This window comes from Taudactylus pleione, unplaced genomic scaffold, assembly GCF_031769625.1.
Source record: "Taudactylus pleione unplaced genomic scaffold, aTauple2 ptg001569l, whole genome shotgun sequence".
Taxonomy (NCBI): domain Eukaryota; kingdom Metazoa; phylum Chordata; class Amphibia; order Anura; family Myobatrachidae; genus Taudactylus; species Taudactylus pleione.
Window position 1 is genome coordinate 78,860 of NW_028285966.1, and position 20,089 is coordinate 98,948.

At 35.6% G+C, this 20,089-nt stretch overlaps 1 non-coding gene across 1 annotated transcript; it reads left to right on the plus strand.

The window, feature by feature from the left end:
* Positions 1–19,034: 19,034 nt before the first annotated feature.
* Positions 19,035–19,108, plus strand: TRNAN-GUU (transfer RNA asparagine (anticodon GUU)). Its single transcript has one exon. It is a non-coding gene; the product is annotated as a tRNA-Asn (tRNA).
* Positions 19,109–20,089: the final 981 nt, after the last annotated feature.

Consider the following 20,089-nt stretch of genomic DNA (forward strand, 5'->3'; position numbering starts at 1 on the left):
TTGATATATTGCAGCAAATTTTGGTTGCAAAATCTTATCTGGAGAATGCGGACTGGATTACATTTAGAAATAACATCTCAAAAACTTCCATTAGCCTCAAGTTTAGTGAAATCCCATTATCGTTGGTATTTAGTACCTTAATGATTTCATAAAATGTTTCCTTCTTTATCACCATTGTGTTGGAGACTTTGTGGGGCTGAGGAAACTGTCCCACATCTGGTGGCACTGTCCCAACTAACTTCCATTGTGGACAGAGATACATTGTCTTACTTACCTTCTCATTGGAATTTTAATGCCCAAATCCCTGTCATATTCCCTTTTATCTCATTATATTTCTGATATTCCTAAGTATACCCACAAATTTATAACACATATTTTGAGTGCTACCAAATGCCATATAGCTTTATATTGAAAAAACTCAGTTCCACCATTCTCTATCTTTATTATAAATACAATTTGGCACATCTATCATTGTGAATACATCACTAGAATTTTTCATAACACTGCAAATAAGTTCTCATATACTTGGATCCTTGGACTAACTGAAATCCCCCTATTTCAACCCTTTTATAACTGGATTGATTCGCCCCCCATCACGACTAAGATATTTTCACACCCTGACAAAATTCTCAATTTACAGGGTATAATCCTGTTATTTCTTACTTTGCACAAGTTCATATTATAGTGTCCATTTGTAAGAAATGATCCAAGTTAGAAACTTTTAAGCAGTTTAAGTTCAGTTCTGCTGGTTCATCTTCACTTACTGATAATATCCATTAGAAAGCACTTTCACGTGTCTCTGTGGCGAAATTGGTTAGCGCGTTTGGCTGTTAACTGAAAGGTTGGTGGTTCAAGCCCACCCAGTGACGTGTTTAGTATTTGTTATTCTGTGGCAGGAGGATTCTTTATTTGATTAAATTTACCTGGCATTTGTCTTCATTTTACCTCAATACACAAACTTACATGGAAATTAAAAGCTATGACTTTACTAACTCTACATCCATGGCTTTCCAGCTAGTGTTAGATAATACTAGAAAGAACTTTACAAATTGAAAACAAGTGATCAGTCCTAAGAAGATATAGAGAATAAGCTAAAAATTCACAGTGACTTTTAACCAGAAGAATAAGAAAAATGTATTAATATATACCAGATACTGGGATCCACTGGGTTAATTCTGAGAAGTTGATTCAATTATTTAAAAAGGGAGTAAGTTAATCTTGCAACAGTATAGTAATACAAGTTTCAGCAGTTGAAATTGGACCCCTAGCAATCTGATATCACTTTTTTATGTAGCATTATGGGGCTACAACAAATTGGTGCAAGTTTGGAGCTACCATAAGTGTGGCTTATAGTCAGTTACTCACAGGAAATGTGGTGTATCAGCTCTTTGAATCAACCCCAAATTGTTTGCATGTAATTTTCAAGACAACTATATGTCACTCCGCATTCCTCTGGGGCATCAGAAGAAAATAAAAACAGTGAAGAATTTTGGTCTGGAATGTTATTCTTCACTTGATATATTGCAGCAAATTTTGGTTGCAAAATCTTATCTGGAGAATGCGGACTGGATTACATTTAGAAATAACATCTCAAAAACTTCCATTAGCCTCAAGTTTAGTGAAATCCCATTATCGTTGGTATTTAGTACCTTAATGATTTCATAAAATGTTTCCTTCTTTATCACCATTGTGTTGGAGACTTTGTGGGGCTGAGGAAACTGTCCCACATCTGGTGGCACTGTCCCAACTAACTTCCATTGTGGACAGAGATACATTGTCTTACTTACCTTCTCAATGGAATTTTAATGCCCAACTCCCTGTCATATTTCCTTATATCTCATTATATTTCTGATATTCCTAAGTATACCCACAAATTTATAACACATATTTTGAGTGCTACCAAATGCCATATAGCTTTATATTGAAAAAACTCAGTTCCACCATTCTCTATCTTTATTATAAATACAATTTGGCACATCTATCATTGTGAATACATCACCAGAATATTTCATAACACTGCAAATAAGTTCTCATATATTTGGATCCTTGGACTAACTGAAATACCCCTATTTCAACCCTTTTATAACTGGATTGATTCGCCCCCATCACAACTAAGATATTTTCACACCCTGACAAAATTCTCAATGTACAGGGTATAATCCTGTTATTTCTTACTTTGCACAAGTTCATATTATAGTGTCCATTTGTAAGAAATGATCCAAGTTAGAAACTTTTAAGCAGTTTAAGTTCAGTTCTGCTGGTTCATCTTCGCTTACTGATAATATCCATTAGAAAGCACTTTCACGTGTCTCTGTGGCGCAATTGGTTAGCGCGTTTGGCTTTTAACTGAAAGGTTTTTGGTTCAAGCCCACCCAGGGACGTGTTTAGTATTTGTTATTCTGTGGCAGGAGGATTCTTTATTTGAAGAAATTTACCTGGCATTTGTCTTCATTTTACCTCAATACACAAACTTACATGGAAATTAACAGCTATGACTTTACTAACTCTACATCCATGGCTTTCCAACTAGTGTTAGATAATAATAGAAAGAACTTTACAAATTGAAAACAAGTGATCAGTCCTAAGAAGATATAGAGAATAACCTAAAAATTCACAGTGACTTTTAGCCGGAAGAATAAGAAAAAATGTATTAATATATACCAGATACTGGGAACCACCGGGTTAATTCTGAGAAGTTGATTCAATTATTTACAAAGGGGGTAAGTTAACCTTGCAACAGTATAGTAACACCAGTTACAGCAGTTGAAATTGGACGACTAGCAACCCGATATCACTTTTTTATACAGCATATGGTGCTACAACAAATTGGTGCAAGTTTGGAGCTACCATAAGTGTGGCTTTTAGTCAGTTACTCACATTAAATGTGGTGTATCAGCTCTTTGAATCAACCCCAAATTGTTTGCTTGTAATTTTCAAGACAACTATATGTAACTCTGCATTCCTCTGGGGCATCAGAAGAAAATAAAAACAGTGAAGAATTTTGGTCAGGAATGTTATTCTTCACTTGATATATTGCCGCAAATTTTGGTTCCAAAATATTATCTGGAGAATGCGGGCATCGATCCCACTACCTCTCGCATGCTAAGCGAGCACTATACCATTTGAGCTAATTCCCCTTCGATGTTAAAAGCATTTACACCACTCACACCTAGAGGACTGGATTACATTTAGAGATAACATCTCAAAAACATCCGTTAGCCTCAAGTTTAGTGAAATCCCATTATCGTTGGTATTTAGTACCTTAATGATTTCATAAAATGTTTCCTTCTTTATCACCATTGTGTTGGAGACTTTGTGGGGCTGAGGAAACTGTCCCACATCTGGTGGCACTGTCCCAACTTACTTCCATTGTGGACAGAGATACATTGTCTTACTTACCTTCTCATTGGAATTTTAATGCCCAACTCCCTGTCATATTCCCTTTTATCTCATTATATTTTTGATATTGTAAGAAATGATCCAAGTTAGAAACTTTTAACCAGTTTAAGTTCAGTTCTGCTGGTTCATCTTCCCTTACTGATAATATCCATTAGAAAGCACTTTCACATGTCTCTGTGGCGCAATTGGTTAGCGCGTTCGGCTGTTAACCGAAAGGTTGGTAGCTCAAGACCACCCAGGGACGTGTTTAGTATTTGTTATTTTGTGGTATTAGACAAAATTTACCAGGCATTTGTCTTCATTTTACCTCAATACACAAACTTACATGGAAATTAACAGCTATGACTTTACTAACTCTACATCCATGGCTTTCCAGCTAGTGTTAGATAATACTAGAAAGAACTTTACAAATTGAAAACAAGTGATCAGTCCTAAGAAGATATAGAGAATAAGCTAAAAATTCACAGTGACTTTTAGCCAGAAGAATAAGAAAAATGTATTAATATATACCAGATACTGGGATCCACTGGGTTAATTCTGAGAAGTTGATTCAATTATTTAAAAAGGGAGTAAGTTAATCTTGCAACAGTATAGTAATACAAGTTTCAGCAGTTGAAATTGGACCCCTAGCAATCCGATATCACTTTTTTATGTAGCATTATGGGGCTACAACAAATTGGTGCAAGTTTGGAGCTACCATAAGTGTGGCTTATAGTCAGTTACTCACACGAAATGTGGTGTATCAGCTCTTTGAATCAACCCCAAATTGTTTGCATGTAATTTTCAAGACAACTATATGTCACTCCGCATTCCTCTGGGGCATGAGAAGAAAATAAAAACAGTGAAGAATTTTGGTCTGGAATGTTATTCTTCACTTGATATATTGCAGCAAATTTTGGTTGCAAAATCTTATCTGGAGAATGCGGACTGGATTACATTTAGAAATAACATCTCAAAAACTTCCATTAGCCTCAAGTTTAGTGAAATCCCATTATCGTTGGTATTTAGTACCTTAATGATTTCATAAAATGTTTCCTTCTTTATCACCATTGTGTTGGAGACTATGTGGGGCTGAGGAAACTGTCCCACATCTGGTGGCACTGTCCCAACTTACTTCCATTGTGGACAGAGATACATTGTCTTACTTACCTTCTCATTGGAATTTTAATGCCCAACTCCCTGTCATATTCCCTTTTATCTCATTATATTTTTGATATTGTAAGAAATGATCCAAGTTAGAAACTTTTAACCAGTTTAAGTTCAGTTCTGCTGGTTCATCTTCCCTTACTGATAATATCCATTAGAAAGCACTTTCACATGTCTCTGTGGCGCAATTGGTTAGCGCGTTCGGCTGTTAACCGAAAGGTTGGTAGCTCAAGACCACCCAGGGACGTGTTTAGTATTTGTTATTTTGTGATATTAGACAAAATTTACCAGGCATTTGTCTTCATTTTACCTCAATACACAAACTTACATGGAAATTAACAGCTATGACTTTACTAACTCTACATCCATGGCTTTCCAGCTAGTGTTAGATAATACTAGAAAGAACTTTACAAATTGAAAACAAGTGATCAGTCCTAAGAAGATATAGAGAATAAGCTAAAAATTCACAGTGACTTTTAGCCAGAAGAATAAGAAAAATGTATTAATATATACCAGATACTGGGATCCACTGGGTTAATTCTGAGAAGTTGATTCAATTATTTAAAAAGGGAGTAAGTTAATCTTGCAACAGTATAGTAATACAAGTTTCAGCAGTTGAAATTGGACCCCTAGCAATCCGATATCACTTTTTTATGTAGCATTATGGGGCTACAACAAATTGGTGCAAGTTTGGAGCTACCATAAGTGTGGCTTATAGTCAGTTACTCACACGAAATGTGGTGTATCAGCTCTTTGAATCAACCCCAAATTGTTTGCATGTAATTTTCAAGACAACTATATGTCACTCCGCATTCCTCTGGGGCATGAGAAGAAAATAAAAACAGTGAAGAATTTTGGTCTGGAATGTTATTCTTCACTTGATATATTGCAGCAAATTTTGGTTGCAAAATCTTATCTGGAGAATGCGGACTGGATTACATTTAGAAATAACATCTCAAAAACTTCCATTAGCCTCAAGTTTAGTGAAATCCCATTATCGTTGGTATTTAGTACCTTAATGATTTCATAAAATGTTTCCTTCTTTATCACCATTGTGTTGGAGACTTTGTGGGGCTGAGGAAACTGTCCCACATCTGGTGGCACTGTCCCAACTAACTTCCATTGTGGACAGAGATACATTGTCTTACATACCTTCTCATTGGAATTTTAATGCCCAACTCCCTGTCATATTCCCTTTTATCTCATTATATTTCTGATATTCCTAAGTATACCCACAAATTTATAACACATATTTTGAGTGCTACCAAATGCCATATAGCTTTATATTGAAAAAACTCAGTTCCACCATTCTCTATCTTTATTATAAATACAATTTGGCACATCTATCATTGTGAATACATCACCAGAATTTTTCATAACACTGCAAATAAGTTCTCATATACTTGGATCCTTGGACTAACTGAAAGCCCCTATTTCAAGCCTTTTATAACTGGATTGATTCGCCCCCATCACGACTAAGATATTTTCACACCCTGACAAAATTCTCAATGTACAGGGTATAATCCTGTTATTTCTTACTTTGCTCAAGTTCATATTATAGTGTCCATTTGTAAGAAATGATCAAAGTTAGAAACTTTTAAGTAGTTTAAGTTCAGTTCTGCTGGTTCATCTTCGCTTACTGATAATATCCATTAAAAAGCACTTTCACGTGTCTCTGTGGCGCAATTGGTTAGCGCGTTCGGCTGTTACCTGAAAGGTTTGTGGTTCAAGCCCACCCAGGGATGTGTTTAGTATTTGTTATTATGTGGCAGGAGGATTCTATATTTGACGAAATTTACCTGGCGTTTGTCATCATTTTACCTCAATACACAAACTTACATGGAAATTAACAGCTATGACTTTACTAACTCTACATCCATGGCTTTCCAGCTAGTGTTAGATAATACTAGAAAGAACTTTACAAATTGAAAACAAGTGATCAGTTCTAAGAAGATATAAAGAATAAGCTAAAAATTCAAAGTGACTTTTAGCCAAAAGAATAAGAAAAATGTATTAATATATACCAGATACTGGGATCCACTGGGTTAATTCTGAGAAGTTGATTCAATTATTTAAAAAGGGAGTAAGTTAATCTTGCAACAGTATAGTAATACAAGTTTCAGCAGTTGAAATTGGACCCCTAGCAATCCGATATCACTTTTTTATGTAGCATTATGGGGCTACAACAAATTGGTGCAAGTTTGGAGCTACCATAAGTGTGGCTTATAGTCAGTTACTCACAGGAAATGTGGTGTATCAGCTCTTTGAATCAACCCCAAATTGTTTGCATGTAATTTTCAAGACAACTATATGTCACTCCGCATTCCTCTGGGGCATCAGAAGAAAATAAAAACAGTGAAGAATTTTGGTCTGGAATGTTATTCTTCACTTGATATATTGCAGCAAATTTTGGTTGCAAAATCTTATCTGGAGAATGCGGACTGGATTACATTTAGAAATAACATCTCAAAAACTTCCATTAGCCTCAAGTTTAGTGAAATCCCATTATCGTTGGTATTTAGTACCTTAATGATTTCATAAAATGTTTCCTTCTTTATCACCATTGTGTTGGAGACTTTGTGGGGATGAGGAAACTGTCCCACATCTGGTGGCACTGTCCCAACTAACTTCCATTGTGGACAGAGATACATTGTCTTACTTACCTTCTCATTGGAATTTTAATGCCCAACTCCCTGTCATATTCCCTTTTATCTCATTATATTTCTGATATTCCTAAGTATACCCACAAATTTATAACACATATTTTGAGTGCTACCAAATGCCATATAGCTTTATATTGAAAAAACTCAGTTCCACCAATCTCTATCTTTATTATAAATACAATTTGGCACATCTATCATTGTGAATACATCACCAGAATATTTCATAACACTGCAAATAAGTTCTCATATATTTGGATCCTTGGACTAACTGAAATACCCCTATTTCAACCCTTTTATAACTGGATTGATTCGCCCCCATCACAACTAAGATATTTTCACACCCTGACAAAATTCTCAATGTACAGGGTATAATCCTGTTATTTCTTACTTTGCACAAGTTCATATTATAGTGTCCATTTGTAAGAAATGATCCAAGTTAGAAACTTTTAAGCAGTTTAAGTTCAGTTCTGCTGGTTCATCTTCACTTACTGATAATATCCATTAGAAAGCACTTTCACGTGTCTCTGTGGCGCAATTGGTTAGCGCGTTTGGCTTTTAACTGAAAGGTTTTTGGTTCAAGCCCACCCAGGGACGTGTTTAGTATTTGTTATTCTGTGGCAGGAGGATTCTTTATTTGAAGAAATTTACCTGGCATTTGTCTTCATTTTACCTCAATACACAAACTTACATGGAAATTAACAGCTATGACTTTACTAACTCTACATCCATGGCTTTCCAACTAGTGTTAGATAATAATAGAAAGAACTTTACAAATTGAAAACAAGTGATCAGTCCTAAGAAGATATAGAGAATAAGCTAAAAATTCACAGTGACTTTTAGCCGGAAGAATAAGAAAAAATGTATTAATATATACCAGATACTGGGATCCACCGGGTTAATTCTGAGAAGTTGATTCAATTATTTACAAAGGGGGTAAGTTAACCTTGCAACAGTATAGTAACACCAGTTACAGCAGTTGAAATTGGACGACTAGCAACCCGATATCTCTTTTTTATACAGCATATGGTGCTACAACAAATTGGTGCAAGTTTGGAGCTACCATAAGTGTGGCTTATAGTCAGTTACTCACATTAAATGTGGTGTATCAGCTCTTTGAATCAAGCCCAAATTGTTTGCATGTCATTTTCAAGACAACTATATGTAACTCTGCATTCCTCTGGGGCATCAGAAGAAAATAAAAACAGTGAAGAATTTTGGTCAGGAATGTTATTCTTCACTTGATATATTGCAGCAAATTTTGGTTCCAAAATATTATCTGGAGAATGCGGGCATCGATCCCACTACCTCTCGCATGCTAAGCGAGCACTATACCATTTGAGCTAATTCCCCTTCGATGTTAAAAGCATTTACACCACTCACACCTAGAGGACTGGATTACATTTAGAGATAACATCTCAAAAACATCCGTTAGCCTCAAGTTTAGTGAAATCCCATTATCGTTGGTATTTAGTACCTTAATGATTTCATAAAATGTTTCCTTCTTTATCACCATTGTGTTGGAGACTTTGTGGGGCTGAGGAAACTGTCCCACATCTGGTGGCACTGTCCCAACTTACTTCCATTGTGGACAGAGATACATTGTCTTACTTACCTTCTCATTGGAATTTTAATGCCCAACTCCCTGTCATATTCCCTTTTATCTCATTATATTTTTGATATTGTAAGAAATGATCCAAGTTAGAAACTTTTAACCAGTTTTAGTTCAGTTCTGCTGGTTCATCTTCCCTTACTGATAATATTCATTAGAAAGCACTTTCACGTGTCTCTGTGGCGCAATTGGTTAGCGCGTTCGGCTGTTAACCGAAAGGTTGGTAGCTCAAGACCACCCAGGGACGTGTTTAGTATTTGTTATTTTGTGGTATTAGACAAAATTTACCATGCATTTGTCTTCATTTTACCTCAATACACAAACTTACATGGAAATTAACAGCTATGACTTTACTAACTCTACATCCATGGCTTTCCAGCTAGTGTTAGATAATACTAGAAAGAACTTTACAAATTGAAAACAAGTGATCAGTCCTAAGAAGATATAGAGAATAAGCTAAAAATTCACAGTGACTTTTAGCCAGAAGAATAAGAAAAATGTATTAATATATACCAGATACTGGGATCCACTGGGTTAATTCTGAGAAGTTGATTCAATTATTTAAAAAGGGAGTAAGTTAATCTTGCAACAGTATAGTAATACAAGTTTCAGCAGTTGAAATTGGACCCCTAGCAATCCGATATCACTTTTTTATGTAGCATTATGGGGCTACAACAAATTGGTGCAAGTTTGGAGCTACCATAAGTGTGGCTTATAGTCAGTTACTCACAGGAAATGTGGTGTATCAGCTCTTTGAATCAACCCCAAATTGTTTGCATGTAATTTTCAAGACAACTATATGTCACTCCGCATTCCTCTGGGGCATCAGAAGAAAATAAAAACAGTGAAGAATTTTGGTCTGGAATGTTATTCTTCACTTGATATATTGCAGCAAATTTTGGTTGCAAAATCTTATCTGGAGAATGCGGACTGGATTACATTTAGAAATAACATCTCAAAAACTTCCATTAGCCTCAAGTTTAGTGAAATCCCATTATCGTTGGTATTTAGTACCTTAATGATTTCATAAAATGTTTCCTTCTTTATCACCATTGTGTTGGAGACTTTGTGGGGCTGAGGAAACTGTCCCACATCTGGTGGCACTGTCCCAACTAACTTCCATTGTGGACAGAGATACATTGTCTTACTTACCTTCTCATTGGAATTTTAATGCCCAAATCCCTGTCATATTCCCTTTTATCTCATTATATTTCTGATATTCCTAAGTATACCCACAAATTTATAACACATATTTTGAGTGCTACCAAATGCCATATAGCTTTATATTGAAAAAACTCAGTTCCACCATTCTCTATCTTTATTATAAATACAATTTGGCACATCTATCATTGTGAATACATCACTAGAATTTTTCATAACACTGCAAATAAGTTCTCATATACTTGGATCCTTGGACTAACTGAAATCCCCCTATTTCAACGCTTTTATAACTGGATTGATTCGCCCCCATCACAACTAAGATATTTTCACACCCTGACAAAATTCTCAATTTACAGGGTATAATCCTGTTATTTCTTACTTTGCACAAGTTCATATTATAGTGTCCATTTGTAAGAAATGATCCAAGTTAGAAACTTTTAAGCAGTTTAAGTTCAGTTCTGCTGGTTCATCTTCGCTTACTGATAATATCCATTAGAGAGCACTTTCACGTGTCTCTGTGGCGCAATTGGTTAGCGCGTTTCGCTTTTAACTGAAAGGTTTTTGGTTCAAGCCCACCCAGGGACGTGTTTAGTATTTGTTATTCTGTGGCAGGAGGATTCTTTATTTGAAGAAATTTACCTGGCATTTGTCTTCATTTTACCTCAATACACAAACTTACATGGAAATTAACAGCTATGACTTTACTAACTCTACATCCATGGCTTTCCAACTAGTGTTAGATAATAATAGAAAGAACTTTACAAATTGAAAACAAGTGATCAGTCCTAAGAAGATATAGAGAATAAGCTAAAAATTCACAGTGACTTTTAGCCGGAAGAATAAGAAAAAATGTATTAATATATACCAGATACTGGGATCCACCGGGTTAATTCTGAGAAGTTGATTCAATTATTTACAAAGGGGGTAAGTTAACCTTGCAACAGTATAGTAACACCAGTTACAGCAGTTGAAATTGGACGACTAGCAACCCGATATCACTTTTTTATACAGCATATGGTGCTACAACAAATTGGTGCAAGTTTGGAGCTACCATAAGTGTGGCTTATAGTCAGTTACTCACATTAAATGTGGTGTATCAGCTCTTTGAATCAACCCCAAATTGTTTGCTTGTAATTTTCAAGACAACTATATGTAACTCTGCATTCCTCTGGGGCATCAGAAGAAAATAAAAACAGTGAAGAATTTTGGTCAGGAATGTTATTCTTCACTTGATATATTGCCGCAAATTTTGGTTCCAAAATATTATGTGGAGAATGCGGGCATCGATCCAACTACCTCTCGCATGCTAAGCGAGCACTATACCATTTGAGCTAATTCCCCTTCGATGTTAAAAGCATTTACACCACTCACACCTAGAGGATGGATTACATTTAGAGATAACATCTCAAAAACATCCGTTAGCCTCAAGTTTAGTGAAATCCCATTATCGTTGGTATTTAGTACCATAATGATTTCATAAAATGTTTCCTTCTTTATCACCATTGTGTTGGAGACTTTGTGGGGCTGAGGAAACTGTCCCACATCTGGTGGCACTGTCCCAACTTACTTCCATTGTGGACAGAGATACATTGTCTTACTTACCTTCTCATTGGATTTTTAATGCCCAACTCCCTGTCATATTCCCTTTTATCTCATTATATTTTTGATATTGTAAGAAATGATCCAAGTTAGAAACTTTTAACCAGTTTTAGTTCAGTTCTGCTGGTTCATCTTCCCTTACTGATAATATTCATTAGAAAGCACTTTCACGTGTCTCTGTGGCGCAATTGGTTAGCGCGTTCGGCTGTTAACCGAAAGGTTGGTAGCTCAAGACCACCCAGGGACGTGTTTAGTATTTGTTATTTTGTGGTATTAGACAAAATTTACCATGCATTTGTCTTCATTTTACCTCAATACACAAACTTACATGGAAATTAACAGCTATGACTTTACTAACTCTACATCCATGGCTTTCCAGCTAGTGTTAGATAATACTAGAAAGAACTTTACAAATTGAAAACAAGTGATCAGTCCTAAGAAGATATAGAGAATAAGCTAAAAATTCACAGTGACTTTTAGCCAGAAGAATAAGAAAAATGTATTAATATATACCAGATACTGGGATCCACTGGGTTAATTCTGAGAAGTTGATTCAATTATTTAAAAAGGGAGTAAGTTAATCTTGCAACAGTATAGTAATACAAGTTTCAGCAGTTGAAATTGGACCCCTAGCAATCCGATATCACTTTTTTATGTAGCATTATGGGGCTACAACAAATTGGTGCAAGTTTGGAGCTACCATAAGTGTGGCTTATAGTCAGTTACTCACAGGAAATGTGGTGTATCAGCTCTTTGAATCAACCCCAAATTGTTTGCATGTAATTTTCAAGACAACTATATGTCACTCCGCATTCCTCTGGGGCATCAGAAGAAAATAAAAACAGTGAAGAATTTTGGTCTGGAATGTTATTCTTCACTTGATATATTGCAGCAAATTTTGGTTGCAAAATCTTATCTGGAGAATGCGGACTGGATTACATTTAGAAATAACATCTCAAAAACTTCCATTAGCCTCAAGTTTAGTGAAATCCCATTATCGTTGGTATTTAGTACCTTAATGATTTCATAAAATGTTTCCTTCTTTATCACCATTGTGTTGGAGACTTTGTGGGGCTGAGGAAACTGTCCCACATCTGGTGGCACTGTCCCAACTAACTTCCATTGTGGACAGAGATACATTGTCTTACTTACCTTCTCATTGGAATTTTAATGCCCAAATCCCTGTCATATTCCCTTTTATCTCATTATATTTCTGATATTCCTAAGTATACCCACAAATTTATAACACATATTTTGAGTGCTACCAAATGCCATATAGCTTTATATTGAAAAAACTCAGTTCCACCATTCTCTATCTTTATTATAAATACAATTTGGCACATCTATCATTGTGAATACATCACTAGAATTTTTCATAACACTGCAAATAAGTTCTCATATACTTGGATCCTTGGACTAACTGAAATCCCCCTATTTCAACCCTTTTATAACTGGATTGATTCGCCCCCCATCACGACTAAGATATTTTCACACCCTGACAAAATTCTCAATTTACAGGGTATAATCCTGTTATTTCTTACTTTGCACAAGTTCATATTATAGTGTCCATTTGTAAGAAATGATCCAAGTTAGAAACTTTTAAGCAGTTTAAGTTCAGTTCTGCTGGTTCATCTTCACTTACTGATAATATCCATTAGAATGCACTTTCACGTGTCTCTGTGGCGAAATTGGTTAGAGCGTTTGGCTGTTAACTGAAAGGTTGGTGGTTCAAGCCCACCCAGGGACGTGTTTAGTATTTGTTATTCTGTGGCAGGAGGATTCTTTATTTGATGAAATTTACCTGGCATTTGTCTTCATTTTACCTCAATACACAAACTTACATGGAAATTAAAAGCTATGACTTTACTAACTCTACATCCATGGATTTCCAGCTAGTGTTAGATAATACTAGAAAGAACTTTACAAATTGAAAACAAGTGATCAGTCCTAAGAAGATATAGAGAATAAGCTAAAAATTCACAGTGACTTTTAACCAGAAGAATAAGAAAAATGTATTAATATATACCAGATACTGGGATCCACTGGGTTAATTCTGAGAAGTTGATTCAATTATTTAAAAAGGGAGTAAGTTAATCTTGCAACAGTATAGTAATACAATTTTCAGCAGTTGAAATTGGACCCCTAGCAATCCGATATCACTTTTTTATGTAGCATTATGGGGCTACAACAAATTGGTGCAAGTTTGGAGCTACCATAAGTGTGGCTTATAGTCAGTTACTCACAGGAAATGTGGTGTATCAGCTCTTTGAATCAACCCCAAATTGTTTGCATGTAATTTTCAAGACAACTATATGTCACTCCGCATTCCTCTGGGGCATCAGAAGAAAATAAAAACAGTGAAGAATTTTGGTCTGGAATGTTATTCTTCACTTGATATATTGCAGCAAATTTTGGTTGCAAAATCTTATCTGGAGAATGCGGACTGGATTACATTTAGAAATAACATCTCAAAAACTTCCATTAGCCTCAAGTTTAGTGAAATCCCATTATCGTTGGTATTTAGTACCTTAATGATTTCATAAAATGTTTCCTTCTTTATCACCATTGTGTTGGAGACTTTGTGGGGCTGAGGAAACTGTCCCACATCTGGTGGCACTGTCCCAACTAACTTCCATTGTGGACAGAGATACATTGTCTTACTTACCTTCTCAGTGGAATTTTAATGCCCAACTCCTTGTCATATTCCCTTATATCTCATTATATTTCTGATATTCCTAAGTATACCCACAAATTTATAACACATATTTTGAGTGCTACCAAATGCCATATAGCTTTATATTGAAAAAACTCAGTTCCACCATTCTCTATCTTTATTATAAATACAATTTGGCACATCTATCATTGTGAATACATCACCAGAATATTTCATAACACTGCAAATAAGTTCTCATATATTTGGATCCTTGGACTAACTGAAATACCCCTATTTCAACCCTTTTATAACTGGATTGATTCGCCCCCATCACAACTAAGATATTTTCACACCCTGACAAAATTCTCAATGTACAGGGTATAATCCTGTTATTTCTTACTTTGCACAAGTTCATATTATAGTGTCCATTTGTAAGAAATGATCCAAGTTAGAAACTTTTAAGCAGTTTAAGTTCAGTTCTGCTGGTTCATCTTCGCTTACTGATAATATCCATTAGAGAGCACTTTCACGTGTCTCTGTGGCGCAATTGGTTAGCGCGTTTGGCTTTTAACTGAAAGGTTTTTGGTTCAAGCCCACCCAGGGACGTGTTTAGTATTTGTTATTCTGTGGCAGGAGGATTCTTTATTTGAAGAAATTTACCTGGCATTTGTCTTCATTTTACCTCAATACACAAACTTACATGGAAATTAACAGCTATGACTTTACTAACTCTACATCCATGGCTTTCCAACTAGTGTTAGATAATAATAGAAAGAACTTTACAAATTGAAAACAAGTGATCAGTCCTAAGAAGATATAGAGAATAAGCTAAAAATTCACAGTGACTTTTAGCCGGAAGAATAAGAAAAAATGTATTAATATATACCAGATACTGGGATCCACCGGGTTAATTCTGAGAAGTTGATTCAATTATTTACAAAGGGGGTAAGTTAACCTTGCAACAGTATAGTAACACCAGTTACAGCAGTTGAAATTGGACGACTAGCAACCCGATATCACTTTTTTATACAGCATATGGTGCTACAACAAATTGGTGCAAGTTTGGAGCTACCATAAGTGTGGCTTATAGTCAGTTACTCACATTAAATGTGGTGTATCAGCTCTTTGAATCAACCCCAAATTGTTTGCTTGTAATTTTCAAGACAACTATATGTAACTCTGCATTCCTCTGGGGCATCAGAAGAAAATAAAAACAGTGAAGAATTTTGGTCAGGAATGTTATTCTTCACTTGATATATTGCCGCAAATTTTGGTTCCAAAATATTATCTGGAGAATGCGGGCATCGATCCCACTACCTCTCGCATGCTAAGCGAGCACTATACCATTTGAGCTAATTCCCCTTCGATGTTAAAAGCATTTACACCACTCACACCTATTGGACTGGATTACATTTAGAGATAACATCTCAAAAACATCCGTTAGCCTCAAGTTTAGTGAAATCCCATTATCGTTGGTATTTAGTACCTTAATGATTTCATAAAATGTTTCCTTCTTTATCACCATTGTGTTGGAGACTTTGTGGGGCTGAGGAAACTGTCCCACATCTGGTGGCACTGTCCCAACTTACTTCCATTGTGGACAGAGATACATTGTCTTACTTACCTTCTCATTGGAATTTTAATGCCCAACTCCCTGTCATATTCCCTTTTATCTCATTATATTTTTGATATTGTAAGAAATGATCCAAGTTAGAAACTTTTAACCAGTTTAAGTTCAGTTCTGCTGGTTCATCTTCCCTTACTGATAATATCCATTAGAAAGCACTTTCACATGTCTCTGTGGCGCAATTGGTTAGCGCGTTCGGCTGTTAACCGAAAGGTTGGTAGCTCAAGACCACCCAGGGACGTGTTTAGTATTTGTTATTTTGTGGTATTAGACAAAATTTACCAGGCATTTGTCTTCATTTTACCTCAATACACAAACTTACATGGAAATTAACAGCTATGACTTTACTAACTCTACATCCATGGCTTTCCAGCTAGTGTTAGATAATACTAGAAAGAACTTTACAAATTGAAAACAAGTGATCAGTCCTAAGAAGATATAGAGAATAAGCTAAAAATTCACAGTGACTTTTAGCCAGAAGAATAAGAAAAATGTATTAATATATACCAGATACTGGGATCCACTGGGTTAATTCTGAGAAGTTGATTCAATTATTTAAAAAGGGAGTAAGTTAATCTTGCAACAGTATAGTAATACAAGTTTCAGCAGTTGAAATTGGACCCCTAGCAATCCGATATCACTTTTTTATGTAGCATTATGGGGCTACAACAAATTGGTGCAAGTTTGGAGCTACCATAAGTGTGGCTTATAGTCAGTTACTCACACAAAATGTGGTGTATCAGCTCTTTGAATCAACCCCAAATTGTTTGCATGTAATTTTCAAGACAACTATATGTCACTCCGCATTCCTCTGGGGCATGAGAAGAAAATAAAAACAGTGAAGAATTTTGGTCTGGAATGTTATTCTTCACTTGATATATTGCAGCAAATTTTGGTTGCAAAATCTTATCTGGAGAATGCGGACTGGATTACATTTAGAAATAACATCTCAAAAACTTCCATTAGCCTCAAGTTTAGTGAAATCCCATTATCGTTGGTATTTAGTACCTTAATGATTTCATAAAATGTTTCCTTCTTTATCACCATTGTGTTGGAGACTTTGTGGGGCTGAGGAAACTGTCCCACATCTGGTGGCACTGTCCCAACTAACTTCCATTGTGGACAGAGATACATTGTCTTACTTACCTTCTCATTGGAATTTTAATGCCCAACTCCCTGTCATATTCCCTTTTATCTCATTATATTTCTGATATTCCTAAGTATACCCACAAATTTATAACACATATTTTGAGTGCTACCAAATGCCATATAGCTTTATATTGAAAAAACTCAGTTCCACCATTCTCTATCTTTATTATAAATACAATTTGGCACATCTATCATTGTGAATACATCACCAGAATTTTTCATAACACTGCAAATAAGTTCTCATATACTTGGATCCTTGGACTAACTGAAATCCCCCTATTTCAACCCTTTTATAACTGGATTGATTCGCCCCCATCACGACTAAGATATTTTCACACCCTGACAAAATTCTCAATTTACAGGGTATAATCCTGTTATTTCTTACTTTGCTCAAGTTCATATTATAGTGTCCATTTGTAAGAAATGATCAAAGTTAGAAACTTTTAAATAGTTTAAGTTCAGTTCTGCTGGTTCATCTTCGCTTACTGATAATATCCATTAAAAAGCACTTTCACGTGTCTCTGTGGCGCAATTGGTTAGCGCGTTCGGCTGTTACCTGAAAGGTTTGTGGTTCAAGCCCACCCAGGGACGTGTTTAGTATTTGTTATTATGTGGCAGGAGGATTCTATATTTGACGAAATTTACCTGGCGTTTGTCATCATTTTACCTCAATACACAAACTTACATGGAAATTAACAGCTATGACTTTACTAACTCTACATCCATGGCTTTCCAGCTAGTGTTAGATAATACTAGAAAGAACTTTACAAATTGAAAACAAGTGATCAGTTCTAAGAAGATATAAAGAATAAGCTAAAAATTCAAAGTGACTTTTAGCCAAAAGAATAAGAAAAATTTATTAATATATACCAGATACTGGGATCCACTGGGTTAATTCTGAGAAGTGGATTCAATTATTTAAAAAGGGGGTAAGTTACCTTGCAAATGTCTAGTAATACCAGTTACAGCAGTTGAAATTGGACCCCTAGTAACACAATATCACTTTTTTATGCAGCATTATGGGGCTACAACAAATTGGTGCAAGTTTGGAGCTACCATAAGTGTGGCTTATAGTCAGTTACTCACAGGAAATGTGGTGTATCAGCTCTTTGAATCAACCCCAAATTGTTTGCATGTAATTTTCAAGACAACTATATGTCACTCCGCATTCCTCTGGGGCATCAGAAGAAAATAAAAACATTGAAGAATTTTGGTCTGGAATGTTATTCTTCACTTGATATATTGCAGCAAATTTGGGTTGCAAAAACTTATCTGGAGAATGCAGACTGGATTACATTTAGAAATAACATCTCAAAAACTTCCATTAGCCTCAAGTTTAGTGAAATCCCATTATCGTTGGTATTTAGTACCTTAATGATTTCATAAAATGTTTCCTTCTTTATCACCATTGTGTTGGAGACTTTGTGGGGCTGAGGAAACTGTCCCACATCTGGTGGCACTGTCCCAACTTACTTAAATTGTGGACAGAGATACATTGTCTTACTTACCTTCTCATTGGAATTTTAATGCCCAACTCCCTGTCATATTCCCTTTTATCTCATTATATTTCTGATATTCCTAAGTATACCCACAAATTTATAACACATATTTTGAGTGCTACCAAATGCCATATAGCTTTATATTGAAAAAACTCAGTTCCACCATTCTCTATCTTTATTATAAATACAATTTGGCACATCTATCATTGTGAATACATAACCAGAATTTTTCATAACACTGCAAATAAGTTCTCATATACTTGGATCCTTTGACTAACTGAAATCCCCCTATTTCAACCCTTTTATAACTGGATTGATTCGCCCCCATCACGACTAAGATATTTTCACACCCTGACAAAATTCTCAATTTACAGGGTATAATCCTGTTATTTCTTACTTTGCACAAGTTCATATTATAGTGTCCATTTGTAAGAAATGATCCAAGTTAGAAACTTTTAAGCAGTTTAAGTTCAGTTCTGCTTGTTCATCTTCGCTTACTGATAATATCCGTTAGAAAGCACTTTCATGTGTCTCTGTGGCGCAATTGGTTAGCGCGTTCGGCTGTTATCTGAAAGGTTGGTGGTTCAAGCCCACCCAGGGACGTGTTTAGTATTTGTTATTCTGTGGAAGGAGGATTCTTTATTTGACGAAATTTACCAGACATTTGTCTTCATTTTACCTCAATACACAAACTTACATGGAAATTAACAGCTATGACTTTACTAACTCTACATCCATGGCTTTCCAACTAGTGTTAGATAATAATAGAAAGAACTTTACAAATTGAAAACAAGTGATCAGTCCTAAGAAGATATAGAGAATAAGCTAAAAATTCACAGTGACTTTTAGCCAGAAGATTAAGAAAAAATGTATTAATATATACCAGATACTGGGATAAACTGGGTTAATTCTGAGAAGTAGATTCAATTATTTACAAAGGGGGTAAGTTAACCTTGCAGCAGTATAGTAACACCAGTTACAGCAGTTGAAATTGGATGACTAGCAACCCGATATCACTTTTTTATACAGCATATGGTGCTACAACAAATTTTTGCAAGTTTGGAGCTACCATAAGTGTGGCTTATATATTCAGTTACTCACATTAAATGTGGTGTATCAGCTCTTTAAATCAACCCCAAATTGTTTGCATGTAATTTTCAAGACAACTATATGTAACTCTGCATTCCTCTGGGGCATCAGAAGAAAATAAAAACAGTGAAGAATTTTGGTCAGGAATGTTATTCTTCACTTGATATATTGCAGCAAATTTTGGATCCAAAATATTATCTGGAGAATGCGGGCATCGATCCCACTACCTCTCGCATGCTAAGCTAGCACTCTACCATTTGAGCTAATTCCCCTTTGATGTTAAAAGCATTTACACCACTCACACCAAGACGACTGGATTACATTTAGAGATAACATCTCAAAAACATCCATTAGCCTCAAGTTTAGTGAAATCCCATTATCGTTGGTATTTAGTACCTTAATGATTTCATAAAATGTTTCCTTCTTTATCACCATTGTGTTGGAGACTTTGCGGGGCTGAGGAAACTGTCCCACATCTGGTGGCACTGTCCCAAC